At 39.7% G+C, this 16286-nt stretch overlaps 1 non-coding gene across 1 annotated transcript; it reads right to left on the bottom strand.

The window, feature by feature from the left end:
- Positions 1 to 15322: 15322 nt before the first annotated feature.
- On the bottom strand, positions 15323 to 15427 carry LOC133309327 (small nucleolar RNA R71). Its single transcript, XR_009751303.1, has one exon. It is a non-coding gene; the product is annotated as a small nucleolar RNA R71 (small nucleolar RNA).
- Between the last annotated feature and the right edge of the window lie 859 nt (positions 15428 to 16286).

Here is a 16286-nt window from a genome sequence, read left to right as displayed (position 1 = left end):
GATTTGTTTCTCTTCCAAACTCATATTGGTATCGTGCGATTGTGGATATTCAATTTGAGATTCACGATTGTGATTATAGAACGAGATTAATCATCAGATTTGAAGATTAGATTGATTAACCATATGACCTTAAGTCAATCTGGCTAATACTCTGCGATTATATGAGTAGAAGCACCGTATTTGACCAAACGCTAGGCGATCGTTTAGAGAGGGTTTTTAATTGAATATAAGGATTCTAAATCAATTGAGGTCAATCACGATTTTGGTATCTTTTTATCCGAGCAAAGACGTCCTAGGAATCCTAGCCTTAGGTTGGTTATTTTAATTACAAATTTCAATTTCAATTTTTACATTCTGTTTATTTTTAATTAAAGCGAACAAAAATCCTCCTTTTTTATTTTCTATTTTCAATTTGCGATTTAAAACCTTGAAATTTCCTTGAGAGACGACTCAGGTTTTCACTATATTACAAAATTTTATAAACCTTATTTATTTTAATTTGGGCAAGTTCGACAACTCGTGTCAAATTTGGTGTCGTTGCCGGGAAAATTGCATCGGTTTTCATCATTTTCCTTAATTTTTTGTTCTGAATATAAATCTCTTTTATTCTGACCATATAAACGTGATACGAGCTGTCAAACTCGCGCAAATTAAATTCATCAAGTTCAATAAAAATTTTGTAGCAAGAATGATATTAGTTTATTATTCAAAATTATTAAAATGATATTGTTGGAAGTATTCTACCACCTTTCTGTCTGATTTCAATTCATGTGCTTTAGTTTTATCTGTCGGCCTTTGAGTGAGTCATATTGCTGATAATATGATACTCTGTTCTTTGTGATCTTTTAATTTTTTTATTCTAACAATGAGCATATGTATTGCGTGTGGATAATTTGGAAAGAAATAAGTTTTTCTCAGCTTATGATGGAACTCTTTTAAAGTTTCTAGACGAGGTGATGACTGGTGAGTCTAGATAGAAATAAAGTGCAAATCCCTCTTACATCTTCTGTTATAAAAATGCTTGCAGGTTGGAAACTCAATTTTTACAGACTAAAAGGTTTGGTTGTGTTCAAGATATAACAGACTGAGTTGCTAAGAGTTTTGTTGTTATTGATTATTGGCAATTTTCGTATGTGTTCAATAAAACCTTAAGCTGCATGCGGTGAGTCTTCCCAATATTGGCATCAAATTAGAATAAAACACTGTTTACTTCAAATAATTAGCCAACAATGCTTGAATATACTTTCTAGTCCAGTTAGCCTGCAAGAATTGTATTAGAGATCTTTGGCTTTCTTTTGTTCATTTTTGAAGTATATACGCATATAATATTTGAGTCCTGTGTGTGTGGGGTGTTTGTGGCCGGATAAAAACTGCTTGATAAGTCACCATTGTGTTAAGTGTGGTAATGTGAGAAACAGAGATATTTTGTAATTTGCCATTTGTGGGCTCATTAGTGTATTTTTAATATGCTTATTGTTGGAAAATCAACTTGACAGGAAGAAAAATTGCAGAAAAATAAAGAGAGGGACTCCAAGGATTTACTTGGTTCAGAAACTTGTTTTTAGCAAGTTTCCTACATCCAAGTGCATCGGGATAAAGTCCCAGTGTTCTTGCACTATTAGATCAAAATAAAGTTTACAATCAGGTCACTAAAAGCATCCCAAACAAACACCAAGAATATAGGTGAAGCCAAGCAGTAGCAGCAAAGTAATAACAGCCCAAAACAGAAAATCCTAATTTCAACTATTACAAGATTGATAGAAATCATAAACCAGAAGCTACATGCAGCCAACTTAACACATGAATACCAGAGATGACTCCACCAAGCTTCAAGAAGACAGAACCTTCAAGCTCGCCTCCAACTCCTCAAAGTCACGAACCAAGACCTTCTTCAATCTACAAGATTCAGAACGATCTCAAACCTTTAAGGATGACAAAGTATACTCCAAAACAAATAATTAATAGTAAGATTGAATGAGATATTGATACATGGAATAATAAAAAATAGTATCCTCTAAAAAATGTATTAATTCATATTTATTTTGTTTTCTAAAAGAATGTCTTTAAATGCGGAAGCTAAATATTTCCAATTATGAACCTTATTATACTAACTCAGTGAATCTTTTTCAAAAATCGTCTGTATGTATATTGCAATAAATATACATACTGATTAACCTCATATCATAAATAATGTATCAAGTCATGGAACTACAACACGTAGACCAGACCAATCCTGATAAAATAATACAACTCTAGTATGAATAAAACAACTTATTCAAATGTGGCATGGACAACCCCAATGCTCACCAAATAAAGCAACATACTCAAATCATGTCTCAAGTACAATAGCTATATAGAAATAACAACAAGGCATAAAACATGATAAAATAGCAAGGTGCATGCATCGTCTCAACTCAACTCTGGCCTCCTGCCGCTAGAGGTCTCAACCTCAGAATTACTTGTACCTGAAAATGTGCCCCACACGGGGTGATATCTCTAACAAGAAATCTCAGTAAGGCAAAGGGTCCTCAAGAATCTCTTCACCCCAAGCTGACTTACATGTGCAATATAAGTTCACAAATGATAACAGTAGTAAATGGCAAAATATGTGCAATGTAGCGTATGTCTATGTCCTGTGTGTATGCATCCTACTGGCCAGAAAACAAAATGTAGGGATTATGTACGTCTATAACCCACAGTACAAGGAGTCCACCAGTACCTCACACACGGAGTTACCATCTTGCATGTGGCCCGACATGCTCAGGGATTACCGTCTCGTGTGGAATACCCCACATTCATATACATATGGCAAATGCACTACTATATCATAATTCAGCTCAACAACATATTCAATATTCATCATATAAACAGATATATTTTAAAAAAAAACACATCATGCATATAAACCATCCCTCCATGAGGTTTGGTGGAACCATCAATGGATAAATCCGACGACACGAAAGCTTACCTGCAATGCCAAAATTCCTATCCAAAGGCTCGGTATACACAGATACACCAACAGTCACATAATCCGACAATTGCAATCTGTTTTATATCAAGAATATTATTAATAATATTTCCAAAAAAAAAAAAAGAATATTATTAATAATCAGAATCCCAAATTTCATATCAATTGAGCAATGTTTTCTTTTTCGTTTAGTGCCTCATGTTCCTTCTAAAGCCATAATTATAGCATATCAACCCTCTTTATCATTCATATTTATATTTTTCAACTGTAACACTGACTTCCTAGGATACCATACCCTAATTGGGGCTCTCCTACACATCAGAACTGGTTTCTGATCTTTTTGACAGGGGGTAATCGATTACCATGCATCGGGTAATCGATTACTTCACACGGTAATCGATTACCATGGATAGGGTAATCTATTACTCCACATCGTAATCGATTACCATGTAGTGGGTAAACGATTACCACGCGGACAGAACATGAAAACTGCATATTTTTCTGCATAATCCGCGGGTTCCAAGGGTCCAAGGTCCAATTTTTCATCAAATAGAAGTTCAAACCACATGGTTAAACATAGATATACCATATTTTACAAGAATCATTAAGGTTTCCCCTTTTCGCTTCACAAAATAAGCCATTTTCAAAAAAATACAAAGAGAATGGTTTATAGTTACCTATGACCTTTGAAAACAGAAAAATGGGGAAACTTTGAGGACCTTGAAGACGCTCCAAGATACTGACTTGGTGGTGCACGAAAATCACACTCAAAGGTAGGTCCTTTCTTCACAAAGTTTCGTTCTTGAAGCTTCCTTGAGTGTAATAATGGTTCACACTCTAAGAACTCAAGTGGACAACCCTTCCTTTCAATCAAATAGAAACTCAAACTCACAAAACATGGTTTTTCTCTCACAAAACTCAAGTTTTACAAGAAAAGATGATGGTTTAATGGCATAAGAATAAAGAAATATGGTGAAAGGTGACTTCTTGGCTAGGTTTCATGCAAAAAGCTCAAGTCTCCAAGAAGAGTGGGAGGTGGCAGCCTTGGGGTCTGAAAACTGACCTAGGGCTTTATGTCAATGGCTTTTTATATAAGTGTACCCACTAATCAACAATATTATTTTTAATAGCTCCGCTAATCATTTTTTTACCAAACTTAATATTCTGACTCTAGATATTTTTCTAGAAATATTTGTATTTTTATTATAATTTTTCAGAATACTTCATCGATACGCATTTATATCGTGAAGCAGAATTGGTATCTGCACTTTTCATTAGAAAAGTGACTTAAGCATTATTCAACCTTTTATATAATTATTCTAATCTTTCTATATTTATCCACAGTCAATTATGGAACTATTTCCTAAACTCACAATTAAACTACTTAAATTCCTACTTTTGCGATGCGGGTTCTTACACTCACTCCACCTTTTAAGAATTTTGTCCACAAAATTAAAGACATATTGTCCCTAAACTCGGGGTATTGCCGGAGAAGCTCGTCCTCCCACTCCCAAGTACACTCCTCTGGATTTCTTTCTTTCCATTGCACTTTGACCATGGGAATGATCTTGCTCCTTAGCTTTTTCTCATCACGATCCAGTATTTTAAGTGGTCCTACGGGAGTCTTTAAGTTCTCCCGAATTTCCATATCATCAGGTTGCACAATATGCGAAGGATCCGCGATATATCTCCACAACTGGGACACATGAAACTTATCATGGATTTTGGCCAAGTTCGGAGGCAAGGCAAGCCAGTAAGCAACTGGCTCTACCTTACCAAGTATCTGGTATGGCCCAATGAATCTCGGGCTAAGCTTCGTCACTCCAAGGGCACGACCAACACCGGTGATAGGGGAAAGTCTCACAAACACGTGTTCACCCTCACTAAACTCAAATGGTCTATGCTTGTTGTCATAGTAACTCTTCTGACGGTTCTGTGATTGCTTAACCTTCTCTCTGATCATCTGGATCTGCTGATAGTTTCTTGGACAAAGTCCAAGCCGAATAACTCACGATCCCCAACGTCAAACCAACAGGTAGGAGTCCTGCACCTCCTAACATACAACACCTCGTAGGGTGCCATGCCCAGGCTAGCATGAAAACTGTTGTTGTATGAAAACTCCACCAATGGTAGGTACCGATCCCATGCTGAGCCTTGCTCCAAAGTGCAAGCCCTCAACATGTCCTCCAATGTCTGGATGGTCTACTTAGTCTATCCGTCAGTCTGAGTGTGATAGGATGTACTCAATCTCAACTGAGTACCAAAAGCTCCTTGCAGCGCCTCCTAGAACTAAGAAGTGAGCTTCAGGTCCGTATCACTAATGATACTCTCGGGCACCCCACGAAGCCTCACAATCTCGCAAACATATATTTTGGCCAACTGATCTGTAGAGAAACTCACTTTCACTGGAAGAAAATGGGCAGACTTAGTCAATCTGTCCACGATGACCCAAATAGAGTCACAACCAGCCTGAGTCTTAGGCAACCTCATAACGAAGTCCATGGAAATGCTCTCCCACTTCCATTGCGGAATCTCAAGAGGTTGAAGCTTACCAGATGATTTCTGGTGCTCACTCTTCACTTTCTGACATACTAAACACTTGGATACAAAACTCCTATATCTTTCTTCATGCTCGGCCACCAAAAGTTTCTCTTCAAATCCTGGTACATCTTTGTAGCCCTAGGGTGTATAGTGAATTGACCCTTATGAGCATCTGACATCACCTCCTCTGTCAACTGACCCCTACGTATCACAATCCTGTTCTGAAACAATAACAATCCCTGCTCGTTCCAAGACACACCATCTTGGTTCTTCACGTAATCAAGGCATTCTCTTTGCACTTGCGGCTCTTTGATCTTGTCCATCAAGTCATTTCCAACTCTCACAGTTTCCATCTCTAGAAGTGCACCCCAAACAAAGAAGTCACTGTCAAGTTTCAAAAAATTTCAATCACACCAAAATCATTAATCATTAAGTTGATAGACTAACAGATTTCCAACTCAAAGCATCAACTACCATATTGGCCTTGCCAGGATGGTACTTCAACTCGAAGTCGTAGTTCTTAAGAAATTCCATCCATCTTCGCTGTCTCATATTCAGCTTCTTTTGGTCAAAAAGATACTTCAAACTCTTATGATCGTTGAACACCGCAAACTCCATTCCATAAATGTAATTCCTCCAAATCTTAAAGGCAAAAATAATAGCAGCCAACTATAGATCATGGGTCGGGTAATTCTCCTCATAAGGCTTTAACTGCCTCGAAGCATAAGCAACAACTCTACAAGTCTGGATCAACACACAACCTAGCCCCTTCTTAGAAGCATCGCAATATAGCTCAAATTGTTCCACAGGATCAAGAAGGATCAACACTGGTGCAGTTGTCAATCTCTCCTTCAACTCCTGAAAGCATTCCTCACTCGTGAGTCCACACAAATGGAGTCTCCTTCCGGGTAAGGCGAGTAAGTGGCAACACCATCTTAGAGAATCCCTCAATGAACCTCCTATAGTAGCCTGCCAACCCCAAGAAACTCCTCACTTCTGTAATTGTTTTGGGCATCTCCCAATCCAATACTGCCTCTATTTTGTTTGGGTCTACTGCCACTCATCTTGCAGTAATCACATGCCCAAGAAATTTCACTGAAGTGAGCCAAAACTCACACTTCGAAGGTTTGCATAAAGTTTCTTCTCCTTTAGTATCTGCAGTACAATCCTCAAGTACTCATCATGTTCCTCCCTGCTCTTGGAGTAAATCAATATGTCGTCAATGAAGACAATCACAAAACGATCCAAGTACGGTTGGAAAATACGGTTTATGTAATCCATGAATATTGTCGGTGCATTGGTTAGTCCAAACGGGATCACCAAATACTCATAATGATCGTATCTCGAACGAAATGCGATCTTGGGAATATCCTCCGGATTACCCGGATCTGATGGTATCCGAACCGAAGATCAATCTTTGAGTACACGCATGCACCCCTGAGTTGATCCAAAAGATCATCAATACGTGGGAGGAGATACTTGTTCTTGATTGTCACCTTGTTCAACTGCGTGTAATCGGTGCACAATCACATGCTTTCATCTTTCTTCTTGACAAAGATGACCGGAGATCCCCATGGAGACACACTAGGTCGGATGAAGTTCTTCTCAGGAAAGATCCTCTATATGCTTCTTCAATTCTGATAACTCAGGTGGAGACATTTGGTACGAAGCTAATGAAATAGGCCCCATACCAGGTAAAAGATCAATGGAGAACTCTATCTCCCGCTATGGTGGAAACTCAAGAATCTCCTCGGGAAATACCTCAAGGAATTCCCTCACCACAGAAATGCCAGTAATATCCTCCTGTGTCCCACTCACCAAACCTTCAAGCATGACATAGTCATATGCCCTGGCTCTCAAGGCCTTTCTTGCCTGAAGTACTGATAAATAAGGAGAAGAACTGGTAATGGAATCACAAGGGAACATCACCACTTTCTTTGCACAACAATCAATCATCACACAGTTTCTGGATAACCAATTGTTGCAACTCGACAAGTGCATCAGTCGTTAAGTAATAAAGTGTACCGGAGTACGAGATCATTCCCACGAGGATTGGTTTCAAGCACTAGTTCACTAATCGTGGTTTAGTTAGACAACCAAGATTGAGATGAAGAGAATTGAAATTTAAAACAATCAATAACATGTAATTTTAGAATTAAAAATAATTAAAAAGATAAGTTTTTTGATTATCAAGAACGAGCGTAGTTAAGGTTTCGACTTCCCTCAATTTCTCCGAGATTTCTCCTAGATTGCAATCGGATCATCTGCCTCACCAGAAGCCGAGGTAGATCCCGGAACATCTCCACGACGACAACTCGCCAGGGTAGACTCGGGTAAAGAGTCACACCCTTTCTCAATTTGTTTAGAACTCAGAAAGACACAAGAATAACAATGGCCAACTTCCTTAGACTTGGAGGTCTTAAGAACAACTCGGGAAAGGGATGATACGTCAGAACCCCGATTAAAAGAGACATTGGAAGGGTCTAATTCGATTTGGGGAAAATACTGAGGAATACGTCTGTTGACAAAAGGAGGACCCCTATCCCGTCTAGAAGAACCTCGACCCCAACCAGTAGGGTTCCCATTAAAGCCACGACTGGACAACCCGTACCTCTTCCTAGATCTACCACCACGATAACCATGAAGCATAGCTTCACGTTCTTCATCCTCTGTCCTAGGTATTCCCCACAACCAAAATTAAATACCAAAAGGGACCTTCTTCAGTAAATCGGATTCATCCTCTTTCCTCCCTTCATCACACACACTTGAAGAAGGATCTTTTTCCCCTCTCATAATAGCAAACAGTGGATGCAACACCAAGTTTAGAATAAAGACAACATGGGAACAATATACCTAGAATCTCAAATGTACAAGAACATACATTTCTCCATAAAGCCAAAAACACTGAGGAAATTCAAAATGCAACTTACGACCGAATCAGCAAAACGAAAATGTTCAAAAACTTCAAAAATGAAAAGGATAGAGAATCAAAATAGAAAAACCAAGAAAACTACAACACACTCAAATACTGCAAAAGAATAAAGAAAGGAAAGAAACCAGATGGAAAACGAAGATATCTGGAAAGAAAAAGTGAAGCGGAAGAGTGTTTGGAAGCAAATTCGCAAATGCTGGTATTCAAGAAATTTACGCAGAGCAAGAGAACTTCTGGAAAACAAGGAGAGTAAAAGAAAAGAAAAAAAATGACCAACGCATATATATACTGATTCTGGTAACCGCAACGGTTACGAATTGCAAGAGTCAAGGGCATCATAGTCATTACACATAAAAGCAATGATTAGACACCTGAAACGACTCACTCAATAAATGCACACGAAAAAGAGAAAGGCATAAATCGGCTACAGCACGCTAACGATCGCGACAATTGCCACGTGTAAAAATTGAATGATTACTAGAATAAAGATTGTTATGACCCCGAAAGAATATCCTCATAAGTAACTGGGGCAACAGGATCCTATAACCGGGTTCCCCGAGTGGACATGCACAGAACACCAAAACAGGTTGTGAAACTGATGAACTAGGGGGCAACTCGCCAGTTGAATTCCAACAACTCAAGCGCATCCACAATCCGATTAAGATAACCACGAATAGTATCACACACATTGAGCACTCAACCCGCCGAGATAGGGGGCAACGAGGTACTATTCATTAATACATAAATCCAGAGATTTTTGAAAGCCAGAATAAATTCAGAATCTAGACATGAAGAAGTCATGAAAACCCGAATATTCTCTGAAGAAACCCGAACAAACGCATATATTTCACCCTGGCAGCCCGGACACCCGAACTGCTCGGCTGAGGGGCAACTGTTATGGACCTATACATAGGGCCCAAAGACTGATAAGTCCAATAAGAGACAATCCAAGATACAAATCTCAAATAAATATAGAAGGATATCCATCGAAGATATCAATCATAGTACAACAACTTAGTGTATGGAGTTGGGCCATCATCGGAAGAGCTAAAGGTCCAGAGCCCACTACCCACAGGTAAACTCTATAAATAAGAGGTGAAATTTACAGGTACGCTCTCTCTCTCCCTCTCTCTCTCTCTTACTGTTACGTTGTCACTGTGCGCACACACACACACCCTTTGGCAAAGCCGTTATAGTTCTTCTGTGCACAGTGATCTGCTTGACTCAAGGGTATCTCATCCATAAATACCTTGGATAGGGCATGATATGCCTCCAGCATATATATGATTTTAAGCCAAAAAGAGAAAGAATCTTGATCAATCTTGGACAAAAAAGGGCTAGAATTATTATTAAATTGATAAATCTTAATCAGATATCTTGTCGTTGATTTTCTACTACTTTTGTAGGAAAATGGACCAGAAAGAAGCCCAAATTGGAAGGACAAGTCTGAAGCCTCGCGCTACTAGCGCGGGTGTGGCGCTAGTAGCGCCAGAGGAATTTTTTCATCTAGAGACTCCCACGTTACTAGCGTGGCACTGGCGCTAGTAGCGCCAGCCAATCTTGCCTCCCACGCTAGTAGCACGGGATTCACACTAGTAGCGCCAAGCTACTGATTCAAGAACAATACTCCCACGCTATTAGTGCGGCACTGGCGCTAGTAGCACGGGAGGTGCGAGATAGTTTTCATTCATATTTCAGACTGTATCAAAGGAGATTTGACTAAGATATACGATGAAGATTCGATCAAGATTTCTAAGCAAGGGCACAAACTCTATAAATAGAAACTCAAACCCCAGAAACAAAGAATCTTTGGCTAGAGAGAATTCTTAGAGACTCGCGCTGGAGATCAGGATTCCACTGGAGTTGAAGACTGATGATCATTGAGCTTCCCTCTTCTTCTTCTTCTTTATTGCTTTTATGAACAATTTTTATTATTTTAATTTGTTAAAGCCAGATATGTCTGGCTAATTTCTTTTTGTAGTTGGGATCACGGACCCAATGTGAATCATTTATATTACATGTGTTGATATTTTATAAGTTAATTAGTTAGTTTATTTTATTCTACCTGTGTTAATTTTTCCATATCCTGTTTAAAACTGATCACTCTAAATTATAGGGCTTTGAGGGTTAGGACTCACAATAGACATATTGGGGTTTTAGTCTGGACAAGGATAGAATAACAATTTGTGCATGACCTAGACATAGGCTTACATAGATTGCAGACTCATAATTCATTTGTTTAATGCTTGATTCAAGAGGAATTACTAAGACGTTAGGATTCTAATTGGGTTAAAGGGTTGAAATCACTAAGACATTAGGGTTCAACTATGTTATAGGGGAAAAATGAATTGTCTGAGCAAACTAATTAATTAATTATAAAATACAATATAGGAATATAAGGAAGGATCGGAGGTGAAGTGCATCTTGGCTACATCGTTTTTACAAATTTCTATCAATATTTTCTTACGTTCTTGATCTTTTCTTGCATGCGTTGGAAATTAATTGTTTTTAATTTTCTGTTTTTAAATATTATTTTATTTTAAATTCTGTTTTTAAAATTATAAACACTCAATTACTTTCACAAACCAAACCAATTTTATTTTCCAACTTAAGGGGAATAGTTAAACTAATACTTGGTGCATTAATCCTCGTGAAAACGATACTCTACTTATCATTTTATTACTTAAAACGAACGGTATACTTGCTGATTTTGCAACAAGTTTTTGGCGACGTTGCCGGGGATTAATTACGCTAATATTAAATTTAACTTTCGATCTTTAAGATTGGAATTTTTATTTTTATTTTGTTACTAATTTTATTTCTCTCTTTTATGCGAGGTAAAGCTAACAGCAAACCTTTACAGTTTGATCCAGAAATCGAGAAGACTGCAAAGAAGAATCGGAAGCTAACTAAACTAAAGAAGCAAGAGGAATCCTCGAGTTCAGAGCCAAAAGCAGAACCCGAGATGGCCGCTCACAATCAACCACCACCGGAGGAGGAACTGATGGAGTCAATCTTGGCTCCACTGTTCACAAGGCCAAATTCTAGCATCATCAGACCACCAATCAACGCCAATAATTTTGATATCCAACTAGCATTGATATCTTTAGTGGAGAAAAATCCATTTGACAGGAAAGATTATGAAGACCCCCATGATTTCATAGACAGATTTCTGAGAATTTGTGACACTACCAAGCATAACAGGGTGTCAGATGATGCAATTAGACTCTGATTGTTCCTTTTTACTATAACAGGGAAAGCTCTCAGATGGTTGGATAGACAAGCTCCCAACTGCATCAGAATGTGGGATGAGCTGGCAGCCAAATTCTTCGCAGAGCACTTCTCTAGGGAGAAATACAACAAGTTGGTGAATGAAATCACCAACTTCACTCAACAACCAGGAGAAACTATATGTGCAGCTTGGACCAGATTCCAATAACTGATAAACAGGTGCCCCGCGTTTGATCTGCCAGACGAAAAGAAGGTCAGAGTCTTCTATAATGGAATGACACCAGACTCCAGAATGGTTGTTATTGGTGCAGCCGGTGGGACCTTAGCAAAGAAGATAGCAGCTCAAATTTTAAAGCTGATCAACTTCATGGCGAGGACTGAGAATGCATCATTTGCAGTTCAACCAATTCAACCAGTTCAACCAAGAAAGGGAATTCTGCAATTGGGAAACAATGATGCATCGCTAGCAGAACAAAAGATCCGATCTCAACAGATAGCCAGTTTGAATTCTAAGTTACACAAGATGCAACTTTCTACAACTCAAGTTAACTCGTTTAACTATGAGTATTGCAAAGGAGAGCACGAGACCAACGAATGCCCAACACTGGTAGGAGCTGATTCCTTCCAAGTTAATGGAGTCTGGTATGATCCAAGACCACAGCAGACCTTTCAGAGAAACCAGAACAATGCTCCAGGAAACAACTTCCAAAGGAGATTTCAAAGAGGAGGTTTAGATTACAAATCCGACCAATATTTACAACCTCCTCCAATTTCACAAACTCCAACATCTGAGCTAGAGAAAGCACTGATACAGTTGACAAAGACAGCTGAAGCGTTCATGAACGAGACAAGGACTCATCATAAAAATCAAGATGCTTCAATCAGAAATCTGGAAACTCAAATTGGGCAGTTGTCAAGACAATTAGCAGAGAGAAGTCCTGGAACATTCCCAGTGACACTATAATCAACCCAAGGGAGAACTGCAATGCGAAGATCTAGAAAAAGTGGAAGCCTCTACAAGGAAGAATGAGCACACTCAAGAAGACAAGGAAGAAGCAAAGGAGCAACCTCATGTAGTTCAAAAGAAGCAATGGGATTTCTCACGTTTTGAGAAACCTCCATATCCCATGGGGAGCAAGCAACATGAGCAAAGGAAGCAAATGTCTAAATGTTTAGATATTTTTAAAAAATTACAAATTAACATTCATTTTGCAGAAGCTCTGGAGAAAATGCCTTCGTATGCAAAGTTCCTGAATGAGACATTGTCTAAGAAGCGGAAGCTCACAGAGGATGAACCTGCTACACTAACAGAGGAGTGCAGTGCAATCATACAAAAAAACTTGCCTCCGAAGTTGAAGGATCCAAGGAGCTTCAGTATTCCATGTACCATCGGCAAGACAACTATAGAGAAAGTCATATACGATCTTGGTGCCAGCATAAATGTGATGCCCCTCACCCTGATGAAGAAGATGGGAATTGATGAAGTCAAGCCAACGAGAATGAATGTTCAACTGGCCGACCGCTCAACAAAGCAAGCACATGGTATTGTGGAAGATGTGCTCGTCAAGGTAAACAAATTTCTAATTCCTGTTGATTTTGTTATTCTTGACATTGATAAAGATGCCAGTGTACCTATGAACTTCGAGAGGCCATTCCTAGCAACCTCAGGAGCGCTAATCGATGTACCTAAGGGTGAGTTAATGATGGTCCTCAAGAGTTGAGGCCCATTAAGTGTAAATTGTTCCACAAAACCCATGTTTTGGTTATAAATCACTCCCTTCAACCTTCTTCTTTCCATATAGAGCAACTGTTTTAAATAGTGGACCAGAGCAATACCGTAAGTGGGAGTTAAGGTAGACCTGGAGCAAATTTAACATTATCTTTTTCACATATGACTATTGGGTTAGTTTGCTTTGTTCAGGACACCTAAGGCCCATCAGAAGGAACCACAAAATGAAGAGAGAAGAAGGAGTGTTGCGCAGAAAGGAAAAAAAAGCCTGTTGTAGTACAACAGCAGTCAAAGAAAGCAATGGGAAGCCGCCACGTCAGCCACAGCAGAGAAGGTGGAGGTGCTACCTCTGCTATAGTACGAAAGCAAAGAAGCTGAGCAATCAAAAGCCGCCACGTCAGCTGCAGCAGAAGGAGTGGAGGTGCCTCCCTGAATCCGATACTCCCACTCACAAAGGGAGCCAAAAGCAAGGGGGACCACTTCCATTTAAGGCCAAGCTAGCAAAAAGCAAGGCTACCATTGGAGAGGATTTCTATTCGGAGCTGAGCTGGCAAGAAGCAAAGCTACCATTGGAGAGGATTTAAACAAAGCACGACCCTTGATGAAAGGAACAATGAAGATCAAATGAAGAACCCTATAAAAGGAACAAGCAATCCTCATAAAGGAAATCATCAGCGCCCATCCTAGGACTCGTCATCTCTTTGTTTTCTTTTTGTAAAAATGCTCACTAGGAGCTAACTTCCTCTAAGTAGGTGAGGGTTCCATAGAAGTAATCCCTTTTGTCTCAGGATAACTTTGTAAGGAACACATATTTTATAAATGAATTTTGAGTTGCTCTTTGGTTTAATTTATTGATTTTGTGAAACCGTTTGGGCTGGCAACCTCATCCCGGGACCACTCGGTTGATGAAACACTGACAAGGGCGTGTGGAGCATTCTCAAGATCCTGGGGTAGTTTAGCCTGAAGAAAGGAGGGAGAAACACCTGGAATGGGGAGCACTGCCATGTGAATCCATGCTCTTTTGAGAAGGCAACATGGTTTCCTTGCATATAACTCCAAGTACTATGGAGTAACATGGAGAGTAAGGCCTTACCCTCTGCTTACCTATAGCAAAACAAGGGAAGGAGCAAAATCCACTTGTAAAATATGCTACCAAGCAGGGTTAACCAAAGGGATGAAAACATGGAACCCGTAACACCTACTTGACTTTTTCTGAAATTAATCTTAACTCAAACTTCTATCACAACCTTTTCCTCACGATAACTGAACTGTGTTTTACCAGCTGATGCTCTTACTTTCATTTCGTTGACTGCTCTTGAAGTTACTTAAATCGATGCCTTTTTATTCGATGACCGGGCTAAGTCATTCACTGCTCTCATCTAGTTCAGAATGGTTAACATTGTTTAACTAGCTGCCCAGAGATTGCTCTTTGTGAAGCTTAGCTGAGAATAGTACTTTCTTTTATTACTCCATTTTACAAATTAAGTTTCCTTTAGCGCTTCTTACTTCACAACTGCTCCCTCAGGACGATAAATCTGGGGCTACAATACCCTATATTGCTTGACACGTACGCTTGCGTATAGTTGAAGAGGGTTGCTCTTAGTCAGAGTAGACTGCTCCTGTTGGCAATCCAGATTATTACTCTGCACTCTTGCTCTCTGAAAAGATATTCCCGAGCAGCTCTCGGTTCGACCAAGCAATTGGCGCCGTTGTCGGGGATCATTTGGCAAGAAAGGGCGTTTTTAAGGAAATATTTTTGTGGTATTTCGGAAGAAAACATGCGGATGCGGCTTTTTCCATTTTCCTTAGCTGGAAAAGCCAAAGAATGGAGGAGAACATTGCCCCCAAACTCCATCACCAGTTGGGAGCAATTGGCGGAACAGTTTGTTACCCGATTTTTCTCCCAAGCAAAACAAGCCCAAGTGAAGGCTGATATAGCTTCCTTTCAAATGTATGATGGAGAAAGTCTGTATGAAGCGTGGGAACGCTTTAAAGAGTTGATACGAATTTGCCCGAATCATGGATTTCTGATTGGGGCATCATTCACACGTTTTATCATGGCTTAACCCTACCATTGAAAGCAACTGTTGATGCAGCTGCAGGGGGAGATCTTTTGGATTTTACTTATCCAGAAACCTACCAGTTGTTGGAAAAACTTTCAAAAAAACATATTTCATGGCCTTCCACACGACACAGTGCTCATAAGAAAGCAGGAGTTCTTGAGCTAAGCTCAGCTGATGCTCTTTCAGCACAAATGGCTTCGCTCCAGAACACTATAAAAAACTGGAAGCCCATGGAACAGAAAAAACCAACTGAGCAACTTCTCTTGACTCAATCAAGTCAGAGTTGCCCCACTTGTGGAGGTCCTCATGAATATGAGAACAGTAACAATCTAGCTGCTGTGTGCTATGCAGGAGGGTATGACAACAACAACAGGAGCAATGACAACTATCAAGGGAACAATAACTGAGGCTGGAGGAATCAGAATAATGCTGGAGGTAGTGGAGGAAACTACCAGAACCGACCCCCGTATCCCAGACAGAACAAAACTGGGATAAGGGTGAAGGGAAGTCCCAATCCTTTGAGACTTCCGTCAAGGAGTACATGAATCAGAACAGCACAGCCATGCGAAACCTAAAAACCCAAATTGGTCAGCTGGCTGGAGCACTCAAACAGAGGCAACCAGGGACACTCCCTAGTGACACAAAAAAGCCGTCTCAGGATAACCAGGAGCATTGTAATGCTATAAGCCTACGAGATGGAAAGACTTTACCACCCCCAGATTTAGTGACACGACCTCGAAAGCGCGAACCAGCAAAATAGCCCATATGAAAGGAAGTTGAAGAAGCCACTAACCCTTCACACCTTGAAGCTCAGACAGGACC

Source organism: Gastrolobium bilobum, unplaced genomic scaffold (assembly GCF_033153095.1).
Source record: "Gastrolobium bilobum isolate Gb01-03AN ecotype WA unplaced genomic scaffold, APGP_CSIRO_Gbil_v1 utg1813, whole genome shotgun sequence".
NCBI classification, from domain to species: domain Eukaryota; kingdom Viridiplantae; phylum Streptophyta; class Magnoliopsida; order Fabales; family Fabaceae; genus Gastrolobium; species Gastrolobium bilobum.
Note: the sequence above shows the minus strand (reverse complement) of the source record. Positions and strands in the feature narration are given on the sequence as shown.